Raw genomic sequence first — 13,341 nt, 5'->3', positions numbered from 1 at the left:
ACCAAATCGCACAATGTCCCCATTGTGCAAAATCATGTAATGAAAGAAAAGAGAAACGGGAATTTACGAGAAAATAAGTAAATACGACATGAAGTAAGGACTCAGAAACTCACAAGACTTTAAGCGCAGCAAAAGGAAACCTCCCCAAACCAGCGTGAGCTAGGAGGTTTCAGTAGCTAGCAGTGCTACCAATAAGTACCTGAAAAGACAAACAAAATACCACGCATAATATCGAGAAAGCAAAATTGGGATGGTAAAATTATGTGGAAAATAAGAAAAACAGAAGAAATCAGAAATCAAGCGGAGAATAAAGTGAAGGGAATACTCCCTTGACTCCGCAAATTGACCAAACACAGCAGGGGATTGATCGAAAACAGGTACAGCAGCTCTGGGTGGTCGATCGACCACATCATCCAGTCGATCGACCAAGATGAACAGCAACAGGAGCTTCTGGAATTCGCAGCCCAGTCGATCGACCATAGGAGGCAGTTGATCGACTGGAAAACCTGCTGTAACTTTCTGATTTCTTTGAATTAGCTCATTAGTTTGAGCTAATATGGTCTATCAACCTGCAAATACACATAACAACGTGCCCAAAATTGCGCAAAACCCAAAGCAATAGTCTAAAGTATATAAAATCCTAAGCAAACTTAAAGAGCGAAGTCTCGCACACAAAAAACAATAAATATAAAGTCTAACAAAAGCAGATAAAATGAAAGTTTTTGATAAAGCATTTGATCAACTAGTAGTTGATTAAGAACGACCACGGAATGGCCCACTTGGTCGGCTCCTGGCTACAAGAGGTAGCCTCAATAGTGCTCATCTTCTCAGCCGCACCCTTCTCAACTTCAGCATCCGCAGTGCTCAACGGATCAACACTCCGGATCTCTTCCCACTCAATGACCTCTTCTGGCTCATCAAAGTCCAAGTTGGACTCTCTTACTTTGACCGGCTTATCTTCAAGCTCCTCATCAGTGCCATATCTAAGACAACCTAAGCCGCCTCTTGAGACGATTGGCTCCTTCACAGCTGGAGCGACATGCGGCTCTTCCTTCCCCAAACGAGCTCCTGCAATGTCTAAAACAGAAGAATCGTCCTCCAATTTGCTCCCAATCTGGGGCGGAGGTGTTACAACAGGAGTACGAACAGAAATAGGCATATCAGGAAGTACAAAATAGGATTTCTTTTCAGAAACCGTATTACAAGTGATTGGCCACATGGGGGCTTTCTTCTTAGCTGTTTGGGCAAAGACGATGGAGTGCTTACCTACTTTGAAGGTCAAAGTCCCCGAACCAACATCTATAACTGCACCAGCAGTGTGCAGAAATGGTCTACCCAATATGATGGGAATGTGGGCATCCTCAGGCATATCTAGTACAACGAAGTCAACAGGGAAGAAAAATTTTCCTATTTGAACAGGAATGTCCTCTAAGACTCCTATTGGCTGGACCGCAGATCGGTCAGCCATCTGTACTGTCATATCGGTGACTGCAAACCTAGTCAATTTCAATTTCCTAGCTAGACTCAAAGGCATAACGCTAATGCTAGCTCCTAGGTCACATAATGCCTTCTCAATTGAGAAGGTACCAATATTACAAGGAACGAAAGAACTACCTGGGTCAGCTAGCTTATGGGGTGCAGTATGGGTCAAATAGGAGCATGACTCCTCAGTGAGTGCGACAGTATGCACAGTTTCAAGTGACTTCTTTTTGGACAAAAGTTGTTTCATAAATTTCGTGTAAGCAGGCACTTGATTTACTAATTCAAGGAAAGGAACCTGTACATTTAGGCTACGAATAACTTTTTCAAACTTATTAAATGATACATGTTCCTTCGTCGGCACCAATCTCTCCGGATAAGGGGCTGTAAGAAGTAACTTAGCCCTCTCCTCTAAATCTCGCATGCCGGCATCCGTGGATTTAGGCTGAAAGTCCACCACCTTCTTCTTGTTGAAGCTCGACCCCTCTTCAGACCGTCTCAAATGTGAACCATTAATCGACATAGGGTCGTACTTCGGAACCAGAACTGACCCATCAGCATTTGGGTCTTGCCTCAATATTTTCGGGGCATTCGTACCCCGAAACAAGTGGTCCCTCAGCTTATCGGGCATTGGAGGACGAAAAGAATCACCTTCAGCAGCGCTGTCAGTCGATCGACCAGGTTGGTCAGTCGATCGACTGACTTCTACAGGAACAATAGCTTCTGTTTGTCGCGGACTGGTCGATCGATCGGGTATGTATGTCGATCGATCGACATACCCCCAGTAGACGCCTTTTTCTTGCTACTGTTTACCACGACTTTGTTTTGACTCGGTTCCGCCTTACTTTTTTCAGGGACATCCTCAACCATAGCAGGCCCCTCCAGGGTGGACCCACTCCTCAAAGTAATGGCATTAAGGGTCTCTTTTTGGTCCGTCTGCGTCGGTAAATGTCCCGGAGCTCGAGTTGTATTCTTGCTAGCCAATTGGGCAATTTGGCTCTCCAACATCTTCATCCCGGCCTCTCTAGCTTGAGACTCTTTCAGCAACAAGTTCTTTAACTCAGCAAGATCGGAATTTTGGGATTGCTGCTGCTGCTGAGGGACATAAGGAGGTTTTTGAAACTGTTGTTGCTTATGAGGGGGCACATAAATCTGCTGCTGCTGCTGCTATGGAGGTTGAGTTAGATTCAGAACATTTTGGCTACTGCACCTCAAGTTCGAATGGACATTCGGCTCATAATAAGTGTTTGTCTGCCTGTAATGTTGAAAGGCAGCACAAGACTCAAAGGGACTAGGACAATTTTCTGAAACATGTCCCTCAGCTCCACATCTTTTGTAGACGAAAGGACCGTCTGAAACAGCATTTACATGGTAAATCCCTCCTTTTGAAGCTCCTCCCAACTCGTACTTGTCAAATCTCGTCGTGAGAGCTTCTAATGCAGCTACAAAAGAAGATTCAGCACTTCTCCTTTGATTCCCCCTGGAATTCCCATACTCAGCTTTATGGGTGGCCAAATCATCAATAATTTTCCACCCCTTAGTCCCTCCCATATTCTCCTGGAATCTGCCACTAGCTGCAGCATCCAAGATAGCCCTCGGATCGTCATAGAGCCCATTATAAAACTGATTGCATAGACTCCATTTTTCGAACCCATGGTGCGGAATGGTTCGCACCAGCTTCTTGAAACGGACCCATGCTTCATGAAAGTTCTCATCAGGCCCCTGTTTAAAACTCGTGATCTGAGCTCTAATGGCATTGGTCTTCGAGGCAGAAAAATACTTCTTGTAAAACGCCAAGGCCAACGAATTCCAGTCAGTGATCTCATTAGCAGCTCGATCCAAGTCTCTATACCACTCCCTTGCAGCATCACGAAGAGAGAATATAAATATGGTTTCCTTCACCTGGTCTTGGGTCACACCGGTTGGTGGGGGTATGGAACAGCAATAATCAATAAATGTCTCCATGTGCTTAGCTGCATCTTCATTCACAAATTTCCCCAAATCGGTTTCTCTCAACCAAGTTGATATAAGACGGCTTCGGCTCGAATTTTCTCGTCCGTCCCGGTAATGCAAATCCCTTATAGAGATTCGCACTGTCGGCTCGAGTGATCGGAAATAGTTGCTTCTTCAGCCATTTCTAGAAAGTCTGGAGAAGTGACTGTCTCAGCCGATGAATTAGAAACTGGAGATGAAGGTGGATCCTCCTCAAATAAAGCGTTCTCGTAGTAACTAGACAGAGTACTCAACTCTTTCTCTGTCGGCAATATCCTAGATGATCGTCTCAACTCACGCAAAGTCTTCTCAATCTCAGGATTGATCGGTAGTAGTTCACCAACCTGTGACCTGCGCATAAGAAGAAACTACAAAAAGAATATGAGAATAGTTTAAGGAACAAATGTCCCTTAAACTAAGAAACAGACTAAAATAAAACAACTAAAAATTAGAACAATTGCCTCCCCGACAACGGCGCCAAAATTTGATGCCTGTCGTTATGCACCAAAAATAATATTTATAATTTCCAACTACAACTATAGATAGCGGTAGCAGGGTCGAACCACAAAGAGGCAGATGTAATTATTAGTTGTCTAAATTTAGTCCTAAGGTAACAGTGTGTGGGGGTTGTTTTGAATTGGTCTATAGCTAAAGGCAATAAAAGAAAATAAACTAAATAAACGGATGAAATCAAGAATTAAAAGGGTGCTAAGATGGTCGGTTCACTGTAGTTTCGGCAGCAGCATACTAAGTAGGTCTGAAATAAACACATGAGGCGGGAAAACAAGAGGTCCTCTCGGTCCACTCTTAACAAGTAGCGTCTTTCGATCTCGCTACGGGTCCCTAATATCACTAGTACTGACTCTCGTCCTGAAAAGTGACTAATAACCTAAACTTTACCTATCTTTCGATCTCAGCATAGTTTAGTCATTTTAATTGGTGGTCTAACAACTTTCCCTATCTTTCGATCTAATGGGTCAGTTATATCCTAAACATTCAACTAGTCGCGTGCACTCGATTCGTCAAATATAGAATTTAAATCAATTAAAACGAAGCAAAACCTCACGTGGCCAGTCGATCGACCAGGGTGTGAGGTCGATCGACCGTGGCGCGATTCAGGTCGTATCATTCTACTGCCGCCTAAGTCTACATATTCCATACATCCTAGCATAGGGTATTTAGCTACTCATGGCTATGGCGAAAATAACAATAGTATTAACGAAATAAACTACTGAATTCATGCTTAATATAATTGAACAAACTAATAACATAAAACAATAAATTCGGCTTCGGGAAACTAACTAGCAAATCTCTATACTACGAACGATAATAAAGCAATCAAACTGAAATAAGGGCAGAAGAAATACCGAATGGAAGAAATCGCAGAGAAAGGATCCAAAAACGAATGCAAAAGGGTAACTTGTATTGAACACGAAACAATATTCGGAACCCTAATTATTTCCTAAAGAACTGTATGCTAAAACTTGAATAAAAACTAGATATAAAAACTCCCCCTTATTCTCAAAACCTAAGTTACGTTATATAGAATACAACGTAGTTCTTGTTTCCAAAACCTAACTACTATGGGCTTTAAATTTCTCGATCTTTTAATTCAAGCTGAATCACGGTCTGGTTGATCGATCATAATGCTCAGTCGATCGACCAACCTATGCTGAACAGTAGCTTCTGATCTTCGTGCTTTGGTCGATCGACCAAAGGAGTCAGTCGATCGACTGCTCTAGCTGATACTTGACTTCTAATTCTCGTGGATTTGTCTTTTGGGCCTCAAAATGCGCACCAAGCCCGTTCCTTGAGTAAATACTTCACGTCGAATGCAATGCAAGGTACTCGGGGACGGATTTTAGCTTGATTTCCGCCGGATTCTTCACATTTCTGCAATAATGTACAAAAACACAAAAGTAGACGGAAATAGGGAGAATAGTAGCATAAACTACACAAATGAGCTCTGAAATGCGTGTAAAATGGGGTGTAAAACATCATATAAATGACACGCATCACGCGTCATATCATACCTGCTCAACAACTGCTCACCATCCCCGAATGGATCACCACAGTTTTTAAAACATTAAAACGGGGTCAGTACTAATTACACACAACCAATTCACAACGAAACAAGTACACAAACAGCTCAACAACACAGCAATCCTCCAAACTCCATAATCAATCTCCACACAACTGACTACACACTAAAGTGTGTAGTCCTGTCAGAGTACCCATCGCAACAAGTACTCCACACCGCCAGTGGGGGACCGCAGCCGTACCCACTAAATACCCGCTCATCACCACTGAGCGATAAACACAAGTTTCCTTAATGTGCACATCCCCTCCCGTGGCGGGTTCCACAGAGGGCGAACCAAGGGCGTGAAGCCACTCCCGCAAGTGACTCCACTCAGCCAGGGACGCGCCCCGAAGACCACAGACACATACAAACCAATCAACAGTATGAAAACAACAACCGTCTAACAACTCAACAATACAATCAATCTTTAATCACAACAACTATCACCACACATTATGTAACTAATACTGAGTAGGGAAACCCTACCTGGAAAGCAAACACGGAATCAGACGATCAAGCAGCTAAATCAGAATCTCTCCTCAACGAACCCTCCTCCTATACATACATACATAATATTACTACCATAATCACACAATCACCAAAACCCCCAAAACACCCAATTAGGGTTTAACCAACATTAACCAAACGATATAAAAATTATATGTAAGACTTACTCTCGACGCAAGGATCACGAATATGTAAAGAACGACGGAAACCGACACTCCTAGCTCCGGGATTTGCTAATAATGCGATGCGGATGAAGCAACGTAACTTTAATCTTCTTTTTGTGTGATTTAGGTTATGAAAAGTGTTTTAAGGAAAAACTGACGAAACAATATATATCAATCTGCATTATTAACCAACCCGTCGCAAATCACCCGTTAACCGACTTACTCGATCGAGTAAGTGACTTACTCGATCGAGTGACCCTTACTCGATCGAATGCCAGGCTTACTCGATCGAGTACCCTACAGGCAGAATACTGTTTCTTAAAACAAAACACCCTTACTCGACAGAGTAAGGCCCACTCTATAGAGTACCCAGAGACTCATAAAACCGTAGTATTACAGTCTTCCCTCCTTAAAAAGAACTTCGTCCCCGAAGTTCAAACCACAAACAAAACAAAACACACTAACACCATCCCGACACAACAACATAAACAAAACTCGACACAAAAATCCAAAACACACCTCCCAAACCAAACTCAACCCGACTCAAAACAACTACTAACTATATCAAAACCAACATAAAACATGTAAAAACTCTATGCGACCATCTCCTACCCCCTAAAAGAAACAAGGTTACGTCCCCGTAACCATACATACCTGATCAAAACGAGACGGGTACCGCTCCCTCATAGCCTCTTCCGCCTCCCATGTAGCTTCCTCAACCTCATGGTCAGACCAAAGAACCTGAAGAAACACCGTCTCACCATGTCTAGTTTTCCTAACCTTTCGATCAAGAATCTGTTTAGGCACCTCAAGATAAGACAAGAACTCATCTAGCTCTATGTTATCTACCTCTAACACACGTGATCACTAACATACTTCCGCAGTTGAGACACATGAAACACATTATGCACTCTATCCAAGGCAGACGGTAAAGCTAACCGATAAGTAACCTCACCCACACGTTCCAAGATCTCATACGGTCCTATGGACTTCTGAATCAGCTTCCTTTTCTTACCAAATCTCATGACCCCACGCATAGGAGACACTTTCAAAAGAACCTTATCCCCAACCTGAAACTCTATATCCCGGCGATGCAGATCTGCATAACTCTTTTGTCGATCCTGGGCCGCTCTCATCCTCTGTCTGATCAGCTTAATCTGTTCCACATCTCATGAACCATCTCAGGTCCTAAAACCACTGCCTCATCACTATTGTCCCAACAAATCGGACTCCTACACCTCCTCCCATATAAAGCCTCAAATGGCGCCATGCCAATACTTGTGTGATAGCTGTTGTTGTAGGAAAACTCAATCAAATCCAACCTCTGCTCCCAGCTACCACCAAAATCCATAACACAAGCTCGCAACATGTCCTCTAGAGTCTTGATGGTCCTCTCCGTCTGGCCATCTGTCGCAGGATAAAATGCTGTACTCATCTTTAAGGTAGCTCCCAAAGACTCCTGTAACTCTTTCCAAAACCGTGAGATGAACCTCCAATCTCTATCAGACACTATATCCTTAGGCACCCCATGCAAGCGAACCACGTTTTTTCGATAAGCCATAGCTAACTGTATCTTAGTCCGTGTATCTTTCATTGGCACAAAATGAGTTGACTTGGTCAAACGATCCACTATAACCCTTATCATGTTATTACCCTGTTGACTCTTCGGTAAACCCACGATAAAATCCATAGAAATGGACTCTCACTTCCACTCAGGTACCTCAAGAGACTGAATCTTACCTTGTGGTCGTCGCTGCTCCCCTTTCACTCTCTGACACGTCAAACAACGAGCCACGAACTCAGCTGTTTCTTTCTTCATCCCAGGCCACCAGAAGGTCTTCTTCAAATCTTTATATAACTTGTCACCGCCTGGATGTACCGAGTATGGTGTGCAATGAGCCTCAGTCATGATTATCTTTTTCAACTCCTCATCACTAGGAACACACCACCTCCCATCAAATCTCACACTACCATCTGTATAAATAGAGAATCTAGACACTGTCCCTTTATCTACTCCAGCTCTCCACTCCTCAATCTTCGGATCCAACGCCTGTTTACTACGAATATCATCATAAAGGTCTGGCTCCACTATCAAATACCCCATAGCATCCCCTTTCTGGATCATATGTATCCCGAACTTGCCCACCTCATCTCTCAATCTCATCAAAGACACCGCTGTGCAAAGATAATGCACACTCTTCCTGCTCAAAGCATCTGCAACCACATTAGCTTTCCCTTCATGGTATATAATATCCATGTCACTGTCTCCAATCAACTCCATCCACCTCCTCTGTCTCATGATCATCTCCTTTTGAGTGAAGGTGTACTTGAGACTCTTGTGATCTGAAAACACCTTAAAGGTCGCCCCATATAGATAATGCCTCCAAATCTTAAGAGAAAACACAACTGCACCCAACTCTAGATCATGTGTAGGGTAGTTCTCCTCATAAGGCTTCAATTGCCTAGAAGCATAGGCAATCACTTTTCCATTCTGCATCAACACACAACCTATCCCATTCTTTGAAGCATTTGTATACACCTCAAAGTTATCACTCCCTTCAGGCAATGCTTAGATTGGAGCCCTGGTCAAGCGCTCCATTAATGTCTGGAACGCCGTCTCACAACTTTCATCCCAACAAAACCTGTTCTCTTTCCTCATCAAGGTTGTCATAGGTCTAGCTATCTTGGAGAAATCCTTAACGAACCGTCGATAATACCCTGCTAAACCCAAGAAACTCCTTATCTCTGCCACATTCTTTGGTGCTTTCCCCTTGGTAACCGCTTCAATCATTGCAGGATCCACAGCTACCCTTTTCTGTGAAATCACATGCCCCAGAAAAGCAACCTCCTCTAACCAAAACTCACACTTGGACAACTTTGCATAAAACTGATGTTCTCTCAAGGTCTGCAACACGATCCTCAAATGCTCCTCACGCTCCTCTTTAGTCTTAGGAAAGACTAAGATATCATCTATAAAGACCACCACAAACTGATCCAAGAACTGACTGAAGACCTGATTCATCAAATCCATAAACACTGCAGGTGCATTAGACAACCCAAACGGCATCACCACATACTCATAATGACCATACCTCGATGTAAAAGCTGTCTTTGGTATGTCCTCTTCAATAATCTTCACCTGATGGTAACCCGACCTCAAATCAATCTTGGAAAAGACTCCTGCACTGCTCAACTGGTCAAACAAATCATCTATCCTTGGCAAAGGATACTTGTTCTTTACCGTCACTCTGTTCAGCTCCCTATAGTCGATGCACAACCTCAAACTCCCATCCTTCTTCTTTACAAACAAAACTGGTGCTCCCCACGGTGATATACTAGGTCTAATGTATCCCTTCTCAATCTGATCATCCAACTGCTTTCGTAACTCCTCTAACTCCTTAGGACCCATACGGTACGGTGCCATAGAGATTGGCCCCGTCCCCGGTTTCAACTCAACGGTGAAATCTATCTCCCTCTTCAGTGGTAACCCCGGTATCTCCTCTGGAAAGACATCTGAAAACTCTCCCACCACTGGTATCTGCTCAACTGTCGGACTCTCCATACGGTGATCTCTCACATGACACAGGATCAACGAACACCCCTTCCTCAGGTAAGACTTCAAAGTCACTGTTGTAATCAAATTAACTTTGGGTTTGACAACAAACCCACGATAAGACACACTAAACCCCTTAAGACCCCTCAAAGAAACCTTCTTTTGATGACAATCTATCTTAGCCTTGTACTTCCCCAACCAATCCATCCCAACTATCATCTCAAAACCATCTAAAGGGAACTCTAACAAGTCTACTGGTAGATCAACTTGTCCAACTAACATAGAAACACTTCTATACAACCGCCCACAAGATACAGACTCCCCCAAAGGTATAAAAACGTCCTCTCTTATAGACGCATACTCACTCAAACCCAACCGTTTAACATGACTCGATGACACAAACGACTGTGACGCTCCCAAATCAAACAAAACAAAGGTAAAAACTCCATTAACAAGTAATGTACCAGTGATAACGTGAGCATCATCCTCAGCTGCTTTCTTCTCCATCATAAACAGCTTGCCACTGGTCTTCTGCCCACCTCCCTGGACAGTACTAGCTGAGGTAGCCGACTTAGCAGCCGACCCCTGGTTGTTGTTGTTGTTGTTCGTCGCCGGTCTCTGATATAAATTATCGCCATTGCAGTTAGCCCCACCGTTGTTACTCTGACCTCCCCTGTTGTTCCACGACCCAGCCGGCTTGTTACTAGCATAGCTCTGCGCAGGACCCTATGAGAAACTCCCTTGCGACGGTCTCTGGAAACCCCCACTCACCGCACTGGTGCACTCATGTCTCTTGTGGCCCACACCGCCACAGTTATAATAGGTCATACCCCAACTACTACCACCGCCACCACGACCACGCCCGTAAGAAACCCCAGTACTAAACCCCGAGCCTGATGAATACGCTCTTGCCTGGTTATGGCCGCCCTTTTTGTAACTAGATTGACCACCTCCCTCACTCTCAGCCTTCCTCTTTTCAAAGGCTCTCTCCCGGCTCTCCTTGGCCATCTCAACTAACCTCTCAGCCATCCCAGCACGCTCATAGACCTCTTTTACATCTGTAAGAACTCCCACCGGTAACTTCTCCATAATCTTGGAGGTCAACCCCTTCTCAAATCTCAATGCCAAGTTCTCTTCACTCAACCCCATATCCTCAGCATACTTGGACTTCTCATTAAACTTGCGGTAGTACTTAGCAACCGTCATCTCAGATGTCATCTTAAAATCATCAAACTCTTCCCTCAGCTTACTACGCACATGCTCTGGCACAAACTCACGCCTCATCGCTTTCCTGAACTCATCCCAAGGTATCGCAGGTAGCCCCTGCTTCATATACAACTCCCGAGCACTCACTTTAACCTTATCCCACCACTCATCGGCCGCTTCTCTTAAGTAGAACGCAGCTTGTTCCACTTTCAACTGTTGGAATATGTGTCCTCCGACAATAATGCGATCACAACTGTTGATCATGATGATCACATGTTTAAATCACATTTTAAAGAATACAATTGGGAAGTAATATTTTACTGTCAACTGGTCCACACATATCGGTAATGATTGGCTGACTAGAGTTTGACATTACTGTCGTGCGACGGTGGTGATCAGTTGATCCCCTTAGGTCATACCTAAAGGGTAACAAACTTAAGTGATCATTTGATTGATCGTATGACGATACGAGTCAAATAAATTACTTAAAATTGACGGACGATTTTGGAAGTAATATTTACGTGTCTCATTGTAATTTGATTAAATGAGATACGGTCTAAGTAATCGAATTCTTTTATTACTTAGATGAAATTATTGTTTAAAGCAACAATTGCATTTGAATGAATAAATTATTATAAATACAAGATGTTGTGATTTATAATTGGTAAAATATTTTGGTACAAGTAATTATGAATTACTAAGTCGATTTTTGTATATGACGTATTTTTATTAATGCGTTTATTTTTAATATGTTAAAAATACATAACAATTTTATGTGACATGTGACATGTGACATATGACAAATTGACAAAGATAAAATGGAGTCCATTTTATCCATGTAAACCGAAATTAAGGGGAGTATTAGGAACATATTGTGTTGATTATGTTAGTGGTAAACATAATCATTTCCTTCTAGACCTAGCCATGCAACCCTAGTGCCTCTTGTGAAGAGCACCTTGCTCATGCATTGGCCCTAAAAACCTCCCCCCTTACCCGGTTTTGACAATAGAAAAGACCATGGGTTTTCTCTATAATTTGCCTAATACACTACTTGATAGTTTAGTGCATTATTCATTAACATACCATCTAAAATATTGAGTTTTAGAGAGATAAAAACTTCTTCCCTCTTCTCCTTCTCTTAACTGGTTTTAAGAGACCAAAATAAATATTTTTGGGTCAATTTTGTTCTAAATTAATATTGTTCTAGTAATAATAATATTAATTTTATTAAGTTGTTATCTTGGGTATAAAACCTTGGGAGGGATTCTCTTCTTGAATCCTTGTTCATCCAATTAAGGAGAGCTCAAGAACAAGAGAGTAGGAGAACTCTCTTGTGCCCATCTAAACCGAAATATCATGTAAGAATAAAGATTTCTTCCTTATTTTACTTATAGTTTGCATGCATAAGATCACCTTTTAATTTTATGACTAAATTAAAATCATAGCATATATGAATATGTTGAGTAAAGAGATCTAGATTTCTAACAAGCGGTATCAAGAGCCTTGGTTGTTTGCTTGCAAATCGGTTATAGTTTTCCGAGTTATACGATTAACATATAAAACTTGTAAATTTGTGTTATTATGATATATCACGAAATAAATTATGCATGTTAAAGTTTATGATCCTAAAATGTTTTTAGGATATTTTGGTTAATTTATGGATTTTTATTGTTCATCTTATATAATAATGGCATTAAAAATGTGATTTTATGATTAAAATGTCATTTTCGGACTAAAATTAGCTAAACTTCGAATTTTCCAGTGGTTTTTGGATATGTTATCACATGTTTTATTTTGAGATGACCTGTAATTTTTCAGAATTGTTGGAGTTTTTATGCTCGAAATATGGATTTTTCATGATAAAAATCGATTTTTAATGAAAAATAGGTTAATATGAGATAAATTTCGAATCTGGTCATAGATATTTAGTATGTTGTCACATGCAATTTTACAAGATGTGTGTAAAATAATAGGCTATAATGAAGTCTTCATGCATGATTTATGAATTTTGATGAAAAATAGCATAAATAGTGACTTAATTAGTGAATAATTGCTAAAACATACTTCATGACTAAGGAAAAACGTCACATGTTGCATTTTATTATCTTTTTCAGATCTAAAATTGTAAAGTTGATGAATATATAATTTTTCTCATGTTTTTATGATTATTATTGATAAATCCGATAAACCGCAACATAGTTTTTCCGATAATTTTACGAAATTTTAACCTAAGTTTTTGAACATTATGAGTGTCATGGTATTTTTCCAGAATGTTCATAAGTTTAAATTTCAAATTTTTGAATTTATTTGAAATTTTGTGATTTATTTGATGTTTATAGCATTTTTATTGTAATTTTGGG

General features: G+C 41.5%; 1 non-coding gene across 1 annotated transcript; it reads left to right on the top strand.

Annotated features, from left to right (window-relative positions):
* Positions 1-3,127: 3,127 nt before the first annotated feature.
* LOC141654603 (small nucleolar RNA R71) lies at positions 3,128-3,234 on the top strand. The gene has a single exon (XR_012548159.1). It is a non-coding gene; the product is annotated as a small nucleolar RNA R71 (small nucleolar RNA).
* The last annotated feature ends 10,107 nt before the right edge of the window (positions 3,235-13,341 follow it).

Source organism: Silene latifolia, chromosome 4 (genome assembly GCF_048544455.1).
Source record: "Silene latifolia isolate original U9 population chromosome 4, ASM4854445v1, whole genome shotgun sequence".
NCBI classification, from domain to species: Eukaryota; Viridiplantae; Streptophyta; class Magnoliopsida; order Caryophyllales; family Caryophyllaceae; genus Silene; species Silene latifolia.
Note: the sequence above shows the minus strand (reverse complement) of the source record. Positions and strands in the feature narration are given on the sequence as shown.